This window comes from Eleutherodactylus coqui, chromosome 3 (genome assembly GCF_035609145.1).
Source record: "Eleutherodactylus coqui strain aEleCoq1 chromosome 3, aEleCoq1.hap1, whole genome shotgun sequence".
Taxonomy (NCBI): domain Eukaryota; kingdom Metazoa; phylum Chordata; class Amphibia; order Anura; family Eleutherodactylidae; genus Eleutherodactylus; species Eleutherodactylus coqui.
Window position 1 is genome coordinate 180,868,360 of NC_089839.1, and position 12,975 is coordinate 180,881,334.

General features: G+C 44.5%; 1 protein-coding gene across 3 annotated transcripts in view; it reads right to left on the minus strand.

Moving 5' to 3' along the window:
- Positions 1 to 11,617, minus strand: part of CFAP20DC (CFAP20 domain containing) — a 416,942-nt gene extending 405,325 nt beyond the window's left edge. For all 3 annotated transcript variants that reach the window (XM_066596613.1, XM_066596612.1, XM_066596614.1), the window contains exon 1: positions 11,534 to 11,617. The gene's annotated coding sequence lies outside the window, so the exon portion shown is untranslated. The remainder of the gene's footprint in view (positions 1 to 11,533) is intronic.
- Between the last annotated feature and the right edge of the window lie 1,358 nt (positions 11,618 to 12,975).

Here is a 12,975-nt window from a genome sequence, read left to right on the forward strand (position 1 = left end):
TATCACAGTGAGTGAACATGCAGATGAATAGTATCAATGTATTCCCTTTAACCTCTTCAGGACCAGATATTTGTTATTTTCATTTATTCGTCCACGCCTTCCAAGAGCCATTTATTTTCCATCAGTATAGCCATATGAGGGCTTGGTTTTTGGCTAGATGAGTTGTTTTTTTAATGGTACCATTTAATGTACTGAAAAACCTTTACAAGTTTTTAAATGGGGTGAAAAAAAATTGCAATTGTGCTTTTTTTGGAGGAGAGGGCGCTTAGTTTTTCCAGCGTTCAGTAATAATGACACGTGAACTTTATGCTGTGGGTCATTACGGTTATGGTGGTACCAGATTTATAAAGTTTTCTTTTAGGGCTTAGTCACACGGGCCCATCGGCACCCGTACATCGGCACCGATGCGCCCGTGTGACTGACAGTTAGAAGACGGCCGTCTCTCTGCAGTGCTGCTAAAAGAACACATGACCGGCAATGGAGCCGGTCACATGTTCTTTCCTCCGGCGCTGCAGAGAGACGGCCGTCTTCAGGTACGTCCGTCTCCTTCCTGCAGTAACACGGGCGCCGATGCGCCCGTGTGACTGAGGCCTTAATGTTTCACTGCCTTTTAAAAGTAAAGAGCCTTTTTTTAAAACAAAAATTGCTGTTTCTAGCCATATTCTGAGACCCATAATGCTTATTTTTTTGTCGGTCTGTGTGAGGGCTCAACTTTAGCAGAGCGATCTGTAGTTTGATACCATTTTGGGGTATATGCATCTTTTTCATCACTTTTTATTTCATTTTTGGGGAGCTGGGGTAAGCAAACAATCCCACAATTCTGGCATTCTGTCCTTTTTTTCTTTACAAATAAATAATGCAATATTTTTATAATACAGACTTTTACAACATATGTGGATTATTTTGGCAATATATGTGGGTTTTTTTAGTATTTAGATTTTTATGGGAAAATGGGGCAAAAGGCGGATTGGACTTTTAATATCTGTTTTAATGTTTTAATCTTTTTATTGAACCTGTTTCTATATTTTTATTAAACTCCTATAGGCAATTTGAACTTGCAATCACTTGATCGCTTGTACTCTATACTGCAATTCTTTAAATGACCCCAGATGAACCCGGAACGCAGCATTTCCGGCTATGTGTATATTTACAAATAGTAACAAAAAATGTTCTCGAACTTATTAGTTTTATGATCTAAACAATTTTTAAAAATGATCGAGGTGCTTAAATAGTTCACTGCTTGGCAAATGATGGATGAAATTATTATTGGGTGCCTGTAATTAGAAAGCATAACTGCGTGACTGTCTGTCATAACCATGGGGATGATTTATACTCTAATAACTATTTCCATGTAATGTGCAAGATCAATTAAATAATGATCTGTACGGAGATCTCCCCATGTGAAAGCTGCCTTAAGTAGCAGTTCTTTTCATTATGTGAAATAGACAAAATATTGAAATGACTGCAAAGATTAGCCGAGCTGTACTCATTGATCCAACTCCATGCATGCATCTATCATGCTTGGCTTGCCTATCAATTCCTAATTCATCTAGGTGCATGCATCTATTAGTCAAGGCTCACCCATCAATCCAACAAAGCGCATGCATCTGATGGTTAGATCTCGCTCATCTATCCCCTTCGATTCTGGATTCATTATCATTAGTCATGTATATCCTGATGCATACATTCATTGGTAAAGTGCCATGCTGTGCAATATCATAACATAGTTCAGTCTCCAGTATCACAAAGTCAAGTTGCGTCCATGTATATAACAAACGAATGGCCGGTTTTAGCAATTTGTGACCCGTATGATCACACAGCCACCAGCTTGTAGGGGGGGGGGGGGGGCACCATGCAGATGTAGGCTGGGAGCAATTGACCCTCTTACATCCGCTCAGTCAGATGATCTTAATCCTCCATGCAGCAGCGTCTTCTGGAGCTACTTGAATCATTGTTGTGTTTCGCTCTTTCTCCTGACTTCTGATGTCACCGCTGTCAGCCCATTAATACCCCACTACACAATCACTTAATTTTGCTACTGCATTTATGTTATAAGCTTAGTTCTGGCGTTATATCTATGTACTGAGTTGGTTCTGCTGCTGTACTTGTGTACCTTGGTTCTGGTACTGTATTTATGTACTCAGCTGTTCTGGTGTGGGTATGCTGCTGTCTTGCTGCTTTCTACACAAGCAGAGTATAGGCAGACTGCAATATGCATAAATGCTTTGCGTATGATGGGGGGGGGGGATACCAACAAACATTCCTCACAGGGTGCCATCAGGCTGACACAGAAAAATGTAATAATATAATAATAATAAAAATAAGGTGGCCTTGGAGCTTGGGCTCAAAAGAGGTTTATACCGTAATAATTCTGATGGCCCATATGATGGGAGTTATTGGGTTAAACTTATAGAAACCAGATTACTAATTTAAATGGGTACCAGAATTTCAAGTTATGTCCTATCCACCAGATAGGGTGGGGGTCCCTGCCGATCTCAAAAAAACGGTCTCCCATGTCCCGTTCTCCTCCTGCAGTAACTTCACACTGAATGGAGCCCTGGCCACACATACGCGGTCAACGCTCCATTCATTTCAATGCAGCTGACCGAAATACCTAAGACGGTGTCACTGAGGTATCTTGGCATTCCCATTGAAAGAGGAGTGCTGGTGCGCTTGTATGACCAGCGCTTCATTTAATATCCTCCTCACTATGGGAGGGGGGGGGGGTAACCCCACAGTAAGGAAGACAGGGAACATGTGACCCCTGTTCTTGAGATCAGCGGGGCTCTCAGCAATGAGACCCCCGCTGATCAATAAGTTATCCTCTGTGAATAGGGAATAACTTGAAATTCTTTTAAAGTCTGGGCCCTGGGGCTTATGCACACGTGGCCAGGTACTATTTGAAAATTAGGAAGCCAAAAACATTGGATAGCACATAGACAAAATATTTGTGGAGTTCTATACACTAAATGGGACTTACTCTTATTAGTGTAAATGGATGAGAATTGGACATGCAGAGATATTTTTCATACAAAATATTAGTCCAGGTGAAAACTCGACTATGTGACTAGCCTCATTGGTTATTATGGGTCCATGTGCTATCCATGGAACACACAGAGAGCACAAGGCCCGAAAATACAGCCATTACTGTGTGGCCATGTGTTTCAGTTTCGGCATCCAGCAAATAACTACGTTTTACAAGTTGCCAGCTCTCATTCATTTCTCATGCAACAACAATATGCCCGGCTGGTCCCCTGACGTCCATCATCATGGGTACAATACTGCCTCCTTTTACACGGGCACACTCATTGACAAAAAAATACACCCAGATAAGTCATTACAGTTGCGGTCTGATTAGACACGGGGTCTTGCCACCAGAGGCTATAAAAGTGCTTTCCCCCGTTGTCCTATAAGAAGGGTTTTGGAGGCTACTTTTGTGTAGTATACCTCATGTTGAGAGATCGTTGACCGATAGACATGACTTTATGACACACTCAAAGACATTTTGCCCAGTTAACAAACGTTGAGAGGGGGCGCATCACTGGCATGAGAGAAGCAACATAGTTTTTTGATGAATTGTCTGCTATCTAGGCTATTCAAACCAACCTGTTAGGAGGTGTTGGGAGCAATGGTTATGGGAAGGGGATGCACACTTGAAGAACAAAGTTGATACTGACTAGACAAGCATGAGGAGACCCAATGGTTTAATTGTCTGTCCTCTAGATACAAGTGGCACCTTCATCACAGAACCATGTCTCTGCCCGAACCATTTCCAAGTGATTAGCTTGGTGTTACAGCACCCATTATGTGTTCTGCCACTAACACCCCAACACAATCACTCAATCCCTGTGTTCGCAATAATGTAGTGAGCAAGAAACCTGGACTTCTACGGACTGGAACCATATTGTCTTTAGCGACGATTCCAGTTCTGTTTGGGAGTCGATGACTGTCGTGTTGCCTTGTGGTGACCTCTTCAATCCTTCCTTTATTGTGGAGTGACATTCTGCCCTATCTGCTAAGTCTGATGATCTGGGGAGCCACCGGACAAGACAGACACCCCTAGTAGTAATACGAGGAACACTAACAGCTCAGGATATATGCCTGAAATCCTTCAACCCCGTGTTGCCTCTCTTGGCAGGGCTTCCAACGGGCATTTTTCACCAGGATAATGCTCACCAAAACACAACAAGAGTTTCCCAGCAATGCCTCCTACATGTTGCCACACTTTCTTGGCCTGCCCGACTGGCAGATGCATCGCTGATTGAGCATTTACGGGACCTGTCAGAACAGTGCAGGATGTAGGGTCCAGTTGTAACATCTGTGGGAAAATGTGCCTCAGTATAACATATGGAACCTGTATGCCTCCATGGTTGACCATATCTCATCATGTATCCAGTCTAGTGGTGGCCCAACATGGCATTAGATCCTTTTACTCTTATACTGTAATCAATTACATATATATTAATCACAATCACATTTATAAAGTTCTCATTCCAACAACTACGTCTTGGTGCATTTTTTTGTCAATGAGTGTGAATCATTCTGGAATGGATTATCTTTAATGTACCCAGCCATTGAACGGTACACTTGCTGCCTTCCAAAAGGTGTCCAGTGTAACACCTCTTAATCTGCAATTCTTTATCATTATGGCAATGTGTTGTTATTGCCATGTATTTATTGATGTAGTGCTAGTAGTTTATTACCTTGTTCCATTGCAGACGTCTTGGTAATAAATACCTGTAAGAGGCCCGGTCTGATATTAATTCCTCTTTATAAGTCTGCAGACAAGAACTATATAGCTGCATTTTTCTTTATTCACAAAGCACTTAAATCTTTAGATCTCATTCTGCTTGTCAGAGTCTTGCGGCAGGATTATCTCCATAGTAGCACCACAGTAAACCGCTTCCAATTCATTTTATATGCTGGAGAGCAGGCAGCGGGCCCAACACCTTTCTCTCTTCTGGTTGTCTATTAGTGCTTAATAAAACCTCAATCAATCCATGTACTGTATGTACTAGAAACATGCTTTACTAGTCTTGGGCGGCTTCAGACAAGCTTTTGCGCAAATACGGTCGCCTCAGCGCAATCTATTTGCGCAGTGAATGAGGTTGATTTGTGAGTGTATTGGTGCATTGTATTGTACTTTTTTGTGCATGCAGGTAAGTTCACATGTGCGTGTAACACCCCCCGCCATGATCTAAAAGGCTATTTAGCTTAATAAGATGTGTTCTCTTTTTCACAAAATTACACAGTGTATTGCAGATTTGCGTGCACCTCCCATAGACTCCTATGGGGATCTTTGCTGCGCAAATACGCAGAGAGATAGAGCAGGTCCTATTTTATTGCGCGCCAAAAACAATTGTTCATGTGAATGATCCAGTTAACATCAATAGGTTCTTTGGGGCTCTGCAATCGGGCAATTTTGCACTCATTTTTGCGTGCAGAAATACGGCAGCAGAAACTGTATACAATCGAATTTATTGATTCGAATGGGTTCCTTCACATTGCTCGTTTTTCCGTGCGCGTTTCTGTCGGGTGAGAAAGTATGCGGCATGCTTTATTATTGTACGCATTTGTGCACAAAAGGCCCCATAGGAGTTAATGGGAGCGTGGAAATGCGCATGAACTGTAGAAGAACATGCGTGGGAAAAAGTTTTTCCCCAGCCACTTGTCATGGGGCCATAAGGTTTGCATATTGCTGACGGGATTTTATGCAAGTGCAGAAGCGCAGCTATTGTAAACTGTAAGGGAAGAGGAATATATGCCATTATGCATGCAAAATAAACCCGTTCACTGTGCAAATACATTGTGCAGGAGCGGCCGAATTTGCACTTACGCTTGTGTGATGGAGCCCTTAGTGATGTATGTAAAGTGCAGTTAAAAAATTAATAAAAAATAAATCTTGTTATTTGTATAGTGCTAACTTATTCCGCAGCACTTTCAGGTAATTTATTTATAACCCCCCACCAAGCTGTGTACGCATTTTACTGAACCCAGAAGGATGGAAGGATGGGTCAACCTTGAGCCTGCTACCTGAACCAGGTGGGGGTTGAACTTGCAACCTTCAGGTTGGGAGCGAGAGCTTAGGACTGCATTTCAACAACTACTTTTTTAGAGCCCCGACCCTTTCACAATTGGAGCTTTCCTGTAGGGAAATTGTCCCCATGACCCCGCAGTGCAGCATAAAATCAAGTGAGCATATTTTTCGTGGATCAGTTTTAGTGTGAATCCACATTACAAAGATAGAATCCAGCAATCTAAGCGACTTCCAACAAAGCAAGATTAGCTGGGGTCAGGATTTCATTAATTGCCAACCTTATAGAGTTTTCTTATGCAGAGTATACCAAGAACAGCGTGATCCAGGAAAAGCATCCTATAAAAGAGGATCCTGTGGACACAAGCAACTTGTAGATGAAAGGGGTCAGAGGAGGATGTCAAGAATAGTTCTGAAGAACAAGAAGTGCACATTCAAGCAAATTGCACCTAAATGCAACGCTGGCGTTCCAACTAACGTGCCCGAATGCACACGTTCCGATTCTTAGCACGGATGGCCTATAACAGCGATCAACCAATCGCAGTGCCATTGTTGTCTATGTCAAACAGGCAAGAGTCCAGTGGGTTACAAAGCAAAATAATTGGATCACCGAGCAGTTGAAAAACATTGCCTGGTCAGATGTATTCAGATTTCTGCTGGCCATGTTGATGGGAGGGTCAAAATTTTGCACAAGCAGCAAAAGTCGATGAACTCTTCCTGTCAGATATTCGGAACATGTCAGGACCTCCATCTAATTTATGATGACTGCAAGAAGCCTCCTATCCACATGGGGCAATATTTATGCAGAATGATTTCACCATCTAGTGGAATCTATGCTACAATTCTGAAGGCCAAATGAGGTCCAACACACTACTCGATGGGTATCGCTAATAAAGTAGCTATTCAATGTATATAAAATGTCTACAATTTTCTGTTTACATGGGTTCTCTGTATTATTTTAATGTATTTCCATAACTATAACTATTTTTTAATTGACTAGTTTATAGAGACATTAAAGATTTATGACCTCCTTGACACTGGTTGGCTATGGCCATATTCACATCAGTATGTCCATGAAAAATTGATCAATTTTATCCTTTTCCAATCCAGTGTTGCCCCTCGTCCAACATTACAGTTTCGCTGCCTGGCTCCGATGTCAGGCAGGGTGAGACACAGGTGTCTAAGACTATGCAAGACAACGGTCGGATGTCGGAGGTGGTTCTGCATATGTATGCTGTGGGCTGTGAGGTAAGCTACCGGCACAGATTAAGGGTGGACACCCACTTGCGATTTTTTTTTTTCCCTGCGATGCAGTGATTATTAAACTGATGATTTTCAATGGTTTTATACTCATTTGCGATGTTTCTGTAGAGCTTCGCATCGCAGAGAAGAAAACTGCTATATCGCTGAGAGTTTTCAATAGGGCCAGCGGCAGCAGCGCTAGCCCCATGGAAAACATAGGGAGTATATTGCAGACTTCTGCCACAGCTGTCACAGCTGTGGCAGGAGTTTCCTTCATCCCCGCGGGGATTAAGGAATCCTTTGCCACAGCTGTGACAGTTGTGGCAGAAGTCCAGCATGCTATCCCATTGCTTTCAATTTTGTGGCAACCCCTGCAGCATGATTTTCGGGGAAGGGCTTGAAATATAAGCCCTTCCCTGAAAATCTTCCGTAGCTGGTGAAAAAAAACTAAAAAAATCTTTACTCACCTCTCCGCCACTCAGGCGGGTCCCCGGCTAGCTCCCCTGCACTGCTGTCCAGCACTTTCAGCAGGCAGGGATTTAGCTATTCATCCCGCGAAATACTCCATGTTTTCAATGGGGCTAGCGCTGCTGCTGCTGGCCCCATCAAAAACACTGGCGATATCACAGCGCAAGAAATAAAAACGCCAGTGGGTGTGAGCCCTAGCTGTTGCTTTTGTGGTAGAATCGTGGTTCCTAACTGCGCATACGCCGTAGGTGCAAGCCTTTGGTGCAGTGCATGGATGAGGTTTACTACATCATCCACGTTAGAGAATGTGAGAGGTCTCGCCCGCCCACCGGACTGCTCTGCCTCAGTGCAGGATACTTTCATACTGCTATTACTCAGGTATGTTTTTATCCACAGTCACAGCAAAAGATAATTTACATTCCTAAAATCTGCTGACTGGTTCCCTTTAAGCTTCATTGAATTTATTTTTATGCTGTATATTTTGTATTGTTATATTGGTGCCCATTCTACATGCCCAGATGATATTGTAGTATGCAAGAGAAATGGTACATGCCTTCCCCAAATTGATGGGTAAAGTAGAATACCCAGCATTGCAGAGCACCACCTTTGCATATTCTGAGCATATCTCATTTTACATGGCCCAAATACTCATAGTAATGAGTACAGAATTACAAAACTTATAGTGGCTAGCCTCAGTAATGCTACAGTGCCAGTATCATTGTAGTACTCATAGTGACAGCATCATAGTAATATACCATAGTATAGTACTCATAGTGCCACCCTGGTAGAGCCCATAATACCATTTTGATTGTAGTGCCCATTGTGCCAACCTTGTAGTAATGCCCACAGCCCCGATATCATGTAAGCACTCCTATTACCATGCTTCCTTGTAAATAAGACAGGGTCTTATTATTTTTGCCCCACAAGATGTGCTAGGGCTTATTTTCCAGGGATGTCTTACTTTGATGCAGGTCAGCCGAGTCACTTACCCAGCAGGCTTGGCCCAAGTCCTTCCTGCTGCTCTACAGAGCTCGGCGCCGCTCCTGCAGTCCTCGGCCATCTACACAGGATCATTTGCTGGTTACGGGATTCATAAATCCTGCCTCTACGAACCAATGGCTGTTATTGGTTCTTTGAGCGCTGTATTGATTGACTGACCAGTGGTCAAAGAACCAAAAGCAGCCATCGCTCCGTGTTGGTGGGATTTATGAATTGGTTCTTCGAGCGCTGCTCAGCCAATCAATGCAGCGTTCGAAAAACCAATCACAGCCATTGCTTCACGGAGGCAGGATTTATGAATCCTGTAACCAGGAAGTGATCCTGTGGGGCAAGGACTGTAGGAGCTGCAGCGGGGCTCTGTAGAGCAGTGGGAAGGACCTGGATCGAGCTTACTGGATAAGTGACTTGGCTGACCTGCGTGCAAGGTCCTTTTCACGCATCTAATGCATTCCCATTTAATTTTTTAATGAGCTGTAACCAGAGCTTCTTTTTGGGGTAGTGCTTATATTTCAAGCCTGCTCAAAAATCCGCGCTAGGGCTTATTTTCGGGGTAGGTCTTATTTTCAGGAAAACGTGAATACAATAGCAATATATACCATGCCAGCATCACAGTAGTGCTCATATTGAGAGTCTCCTAGTAATGTCCATAGTGCCAGAATCATTGTAGTACCCATATAGCTAACATCATGTTTCAGCATGACTGTAGCACCCCACAATGCCAGCCTCAGAGCACAGCATGACATACATTTTTTTATAATCGCTTTCACACCAATGCCGCTTCCTAATGTCTGTCATTAGATACCTGTGGTCTACAGCTCATAATCCCATTCCTACCATGCACGACTTGGTGTAGAGACAGGTGGTATATGTACCAAAATACAGCCCTTCTGCAGTCAAGAAAAGGTGATGGCTGGGTGCAAAATGTTCTCTTCACATGGACGCTGCACCCCAGTATATATACATACTGCTATTTCCTGTATCGGGCTAGTGATACAACAGGTGCAAATTGCATGAAACAGCATGGCTGTGTGCCACCAGCTTTCTATAGAGTCTCACATATACACATAGTAGCTCACTCATTTTTCAAGAGGCTCTCTAGGTTAATAGAATCACAGCTAGAGGAAATGAGTATGGCATGTGCTCACACATTGTAATATATAGATTAGGTTAATTTGGTCCACAGCAGAAGAATTAGTTGACCACAGTGCTATGTGCTGCAACATTTTAGAATAAATTGGCTTCTCACTGCCTGCATCTCCTCTCCATGCTTGTGTATAGGGAGAAAGCTGTCAATCAAAATGCTGCAGGTAGGGAGAAGCCGACACGGCCCACCTCTATGACTCAGTTCCGAGTCAAACTTCAAAGTGTACCCATTCTGAAACCCTCCAGCTTGTTTCAGAATAACAAATGCACGGGGGCAATGGGCATACCTGTTCTGTTTTCAGGCTGCCCGGGTTTCCCCGCATGAACTGCTCACTTCAGGTCCTTCCACAACATTTCTATAGGATTAAGGTCAGGCCTTGTGAATTCTGAAGAATTCTCGAACTCTCTAGCACCGCCATAGCTGTCTGCTAACCAAGAATTTGACTGACTGCTATCTAATGTCTAAGGCTCCGTTCAAAACCATCTCTTACTTCACAACTTTTGTGGTTGTAAACATAATGAATGTTAAAGGGGTTTTCCGGGACTAGATATTGATGATGTATCCTCAGGATAGGTCATCAATATCAAATTGGTGGGACTCCCGACGATCAGCTGTTGGAAGTAACCAGGTGATCGCCAAGGCCACTTTTCTGCATACCGGGCATAGCGTCATTCATTTCATAGTGGCCATACCTGGTATAGCAGCTGAATACCATTCATTTGAATGTGACTGAGCTGTTCTAAGGCCATGTGACTGATGAATGTGACATCACAGGCCTGAGAAAAGACCACAACACTTGCCCTTTTCAAACAGCTGATTGGCACAGGTCCTGAGTGGCAGACCCTCACCAATCTGATACAGATGATCTTTCCTAAGGATAGGCTATGAATATCTTAGCCCCGGAAAATCCCTGGAAGTGATTCAATTTACAGATGCAAAAACGTGCACCATGCAGCATTTTCCTGGCACCGCTGGCCCCCTTATACCCCTGGCACCACTGACCCTCTTATATCCCCTGGCACCGCTGGCCCCCTTATATCCCCTGGCACCGCTGACCCTCTTATATCCCCTGGCACCGCTGGCCCCCTTATATCCCCTGGCACCGCTGACCCTCTTATATCCCCTGGCACTGCTGACCCCCTTATATCCCGTGGCACCGCTGGCCTCCTTATAACCCCTGGCACCGCTAGCCCCCTTAGAGCCCTTGGTACCACTGGCCTCCTTATAACCCCTGGCACTGCTGGCCTCCTTAAAACCCCTGGCACCGCTGACCCCCTTATATCCCGTGGCACTGCTGGCCTCCTTATAACCCGTCACCACTTGCCTCCTTATAACTCCTGGGACCGCTGGCCTCCTTCTATCCCCTTCGCACCACTGACCCCCTTAGATTCCCTGGCACCGCTGACCCCCTTAGATCCCCTGGCCCCCTTATAACTCCTGGCACCGCTGGGTTCCTTATAACCCCTGGCACTGCTGGCCCCCTTACAGCCCCTGTCACCGCTGGCCTCCTCACACCTCACATTGCACATGCTAGTATTAGTACAGCAAGTAATAACAGTGCAGGATATACAGTAAATGGGCACCTAGAATAATCAGTTTAATCACAGTTTCATATTTAGTGAGGGAACACGTTGCACATAACTTACCCCGACTCCGGGAATACAGGGATGTAATAACTGAGATACACTGGAATACCTCCAGCACAGGCAGTGGAGCAGGAAGTACAGAAAACAGCGTGTCCGTTGCATAGCAACCTGCAGCCAGGCCTGCCCCAGGGAGGGAGCATAGGCTGCACCATTGTCATTAATGTCAGACACAACAACATCCCTCCCCGTCCTCCATTCACACACAAGTAACCTGACCTGCACACCAACTGTCTCCTGAGCTGCGCCTGACATGTCTGTGTATGAATGAAGTGTGTCTGTAACAGGTTTACCTCACAGATGGCCATTCATAGATCTCTCCTTTACCAACACATGTATTTGGGCCTTCATATCCAGAGCAAAATGTCACCTTTTACAATGCTGTGTGGATCCTAAGTCATTGTTGATATCGGCGCTTGACGCCATTATCAGTGTCAGGGCTTAAACAGACAAACGTGTTTGTGCAAATTTTTGCACGCGTGAAAATTACACCCGCAAAACGTTCAATCAGTTCTTTATCATGAGCGTGTTTCTTGCGTGCAAATCCTGCCCGATCTCTCTGGAGTCTTTGGCACGTTAAAAAAAAAGCAAGAGAAAAGGAGTGACACTGCGCAAAACACAGGGAAAAGAAGACAGCTGGCCCTTATTAGGCCACTCTCACACAACTGCATGTTTTCCAGTGTTTAACGCTGTGTTTTTGGCGCAGCGCTAAACGCTGTAAAACGCTTCCATTTCAAGGGCGCTTCTCAGACATGCGCTAAAACGCAGCGTTTTTCAAGCGCTGTCTGTTCTATTTTCATGCATTTCTGAGTTATAAAACACGATGCTTTGCCCATTGAAATGGGGTGCATTTTTAGCGCTGCTGAAAACATGGTAGAATGTGGTAACCGTGTTTCTGGCTGCGTTTTTTCAGTTCTGGAATTATCAGCTTGTTTGGCTGCGTTTATAACAGTGCTGAAAACGCAGTCAAAGGCCCAAATCCCAGGGGCGTGTTAGCACTGCGGGATCCAGAGTGGGCGTTCGCCTCCGGATCCCGCAGCAAATACTGATAAGCAAAACGCTTTTCCATGCCCACGAGCAAAAATCAACTGTAATTTAACCGCTTGCGGGGAAAATTACAGCATGTCCTGTTCTAGTGCGAGCCTCGCACGGAAGGCTTCCATTGCAGTCAATGGAAATCATCTGACCCGCGGTGAGTCGCCGCGAATCCACGTAATTGCCAGTGCGCCGGCTTTACACTGTGCATGTGCAGGGGCACAATAGCCGACACATCAGCAGCACAGGGAGAAGACGCTGAACAAGTAAGCCGGGGGTCACTGACGGGGCACATGGTCTGATTCCGCTACGAGATCTCGCAGTCGGAATCCGACCCGGCCGTCTGCATTCAGCCAAACGCTATCAAAAACGCATATCAATGCGGCTAAAAATGCAGTAAAAGCTATGTT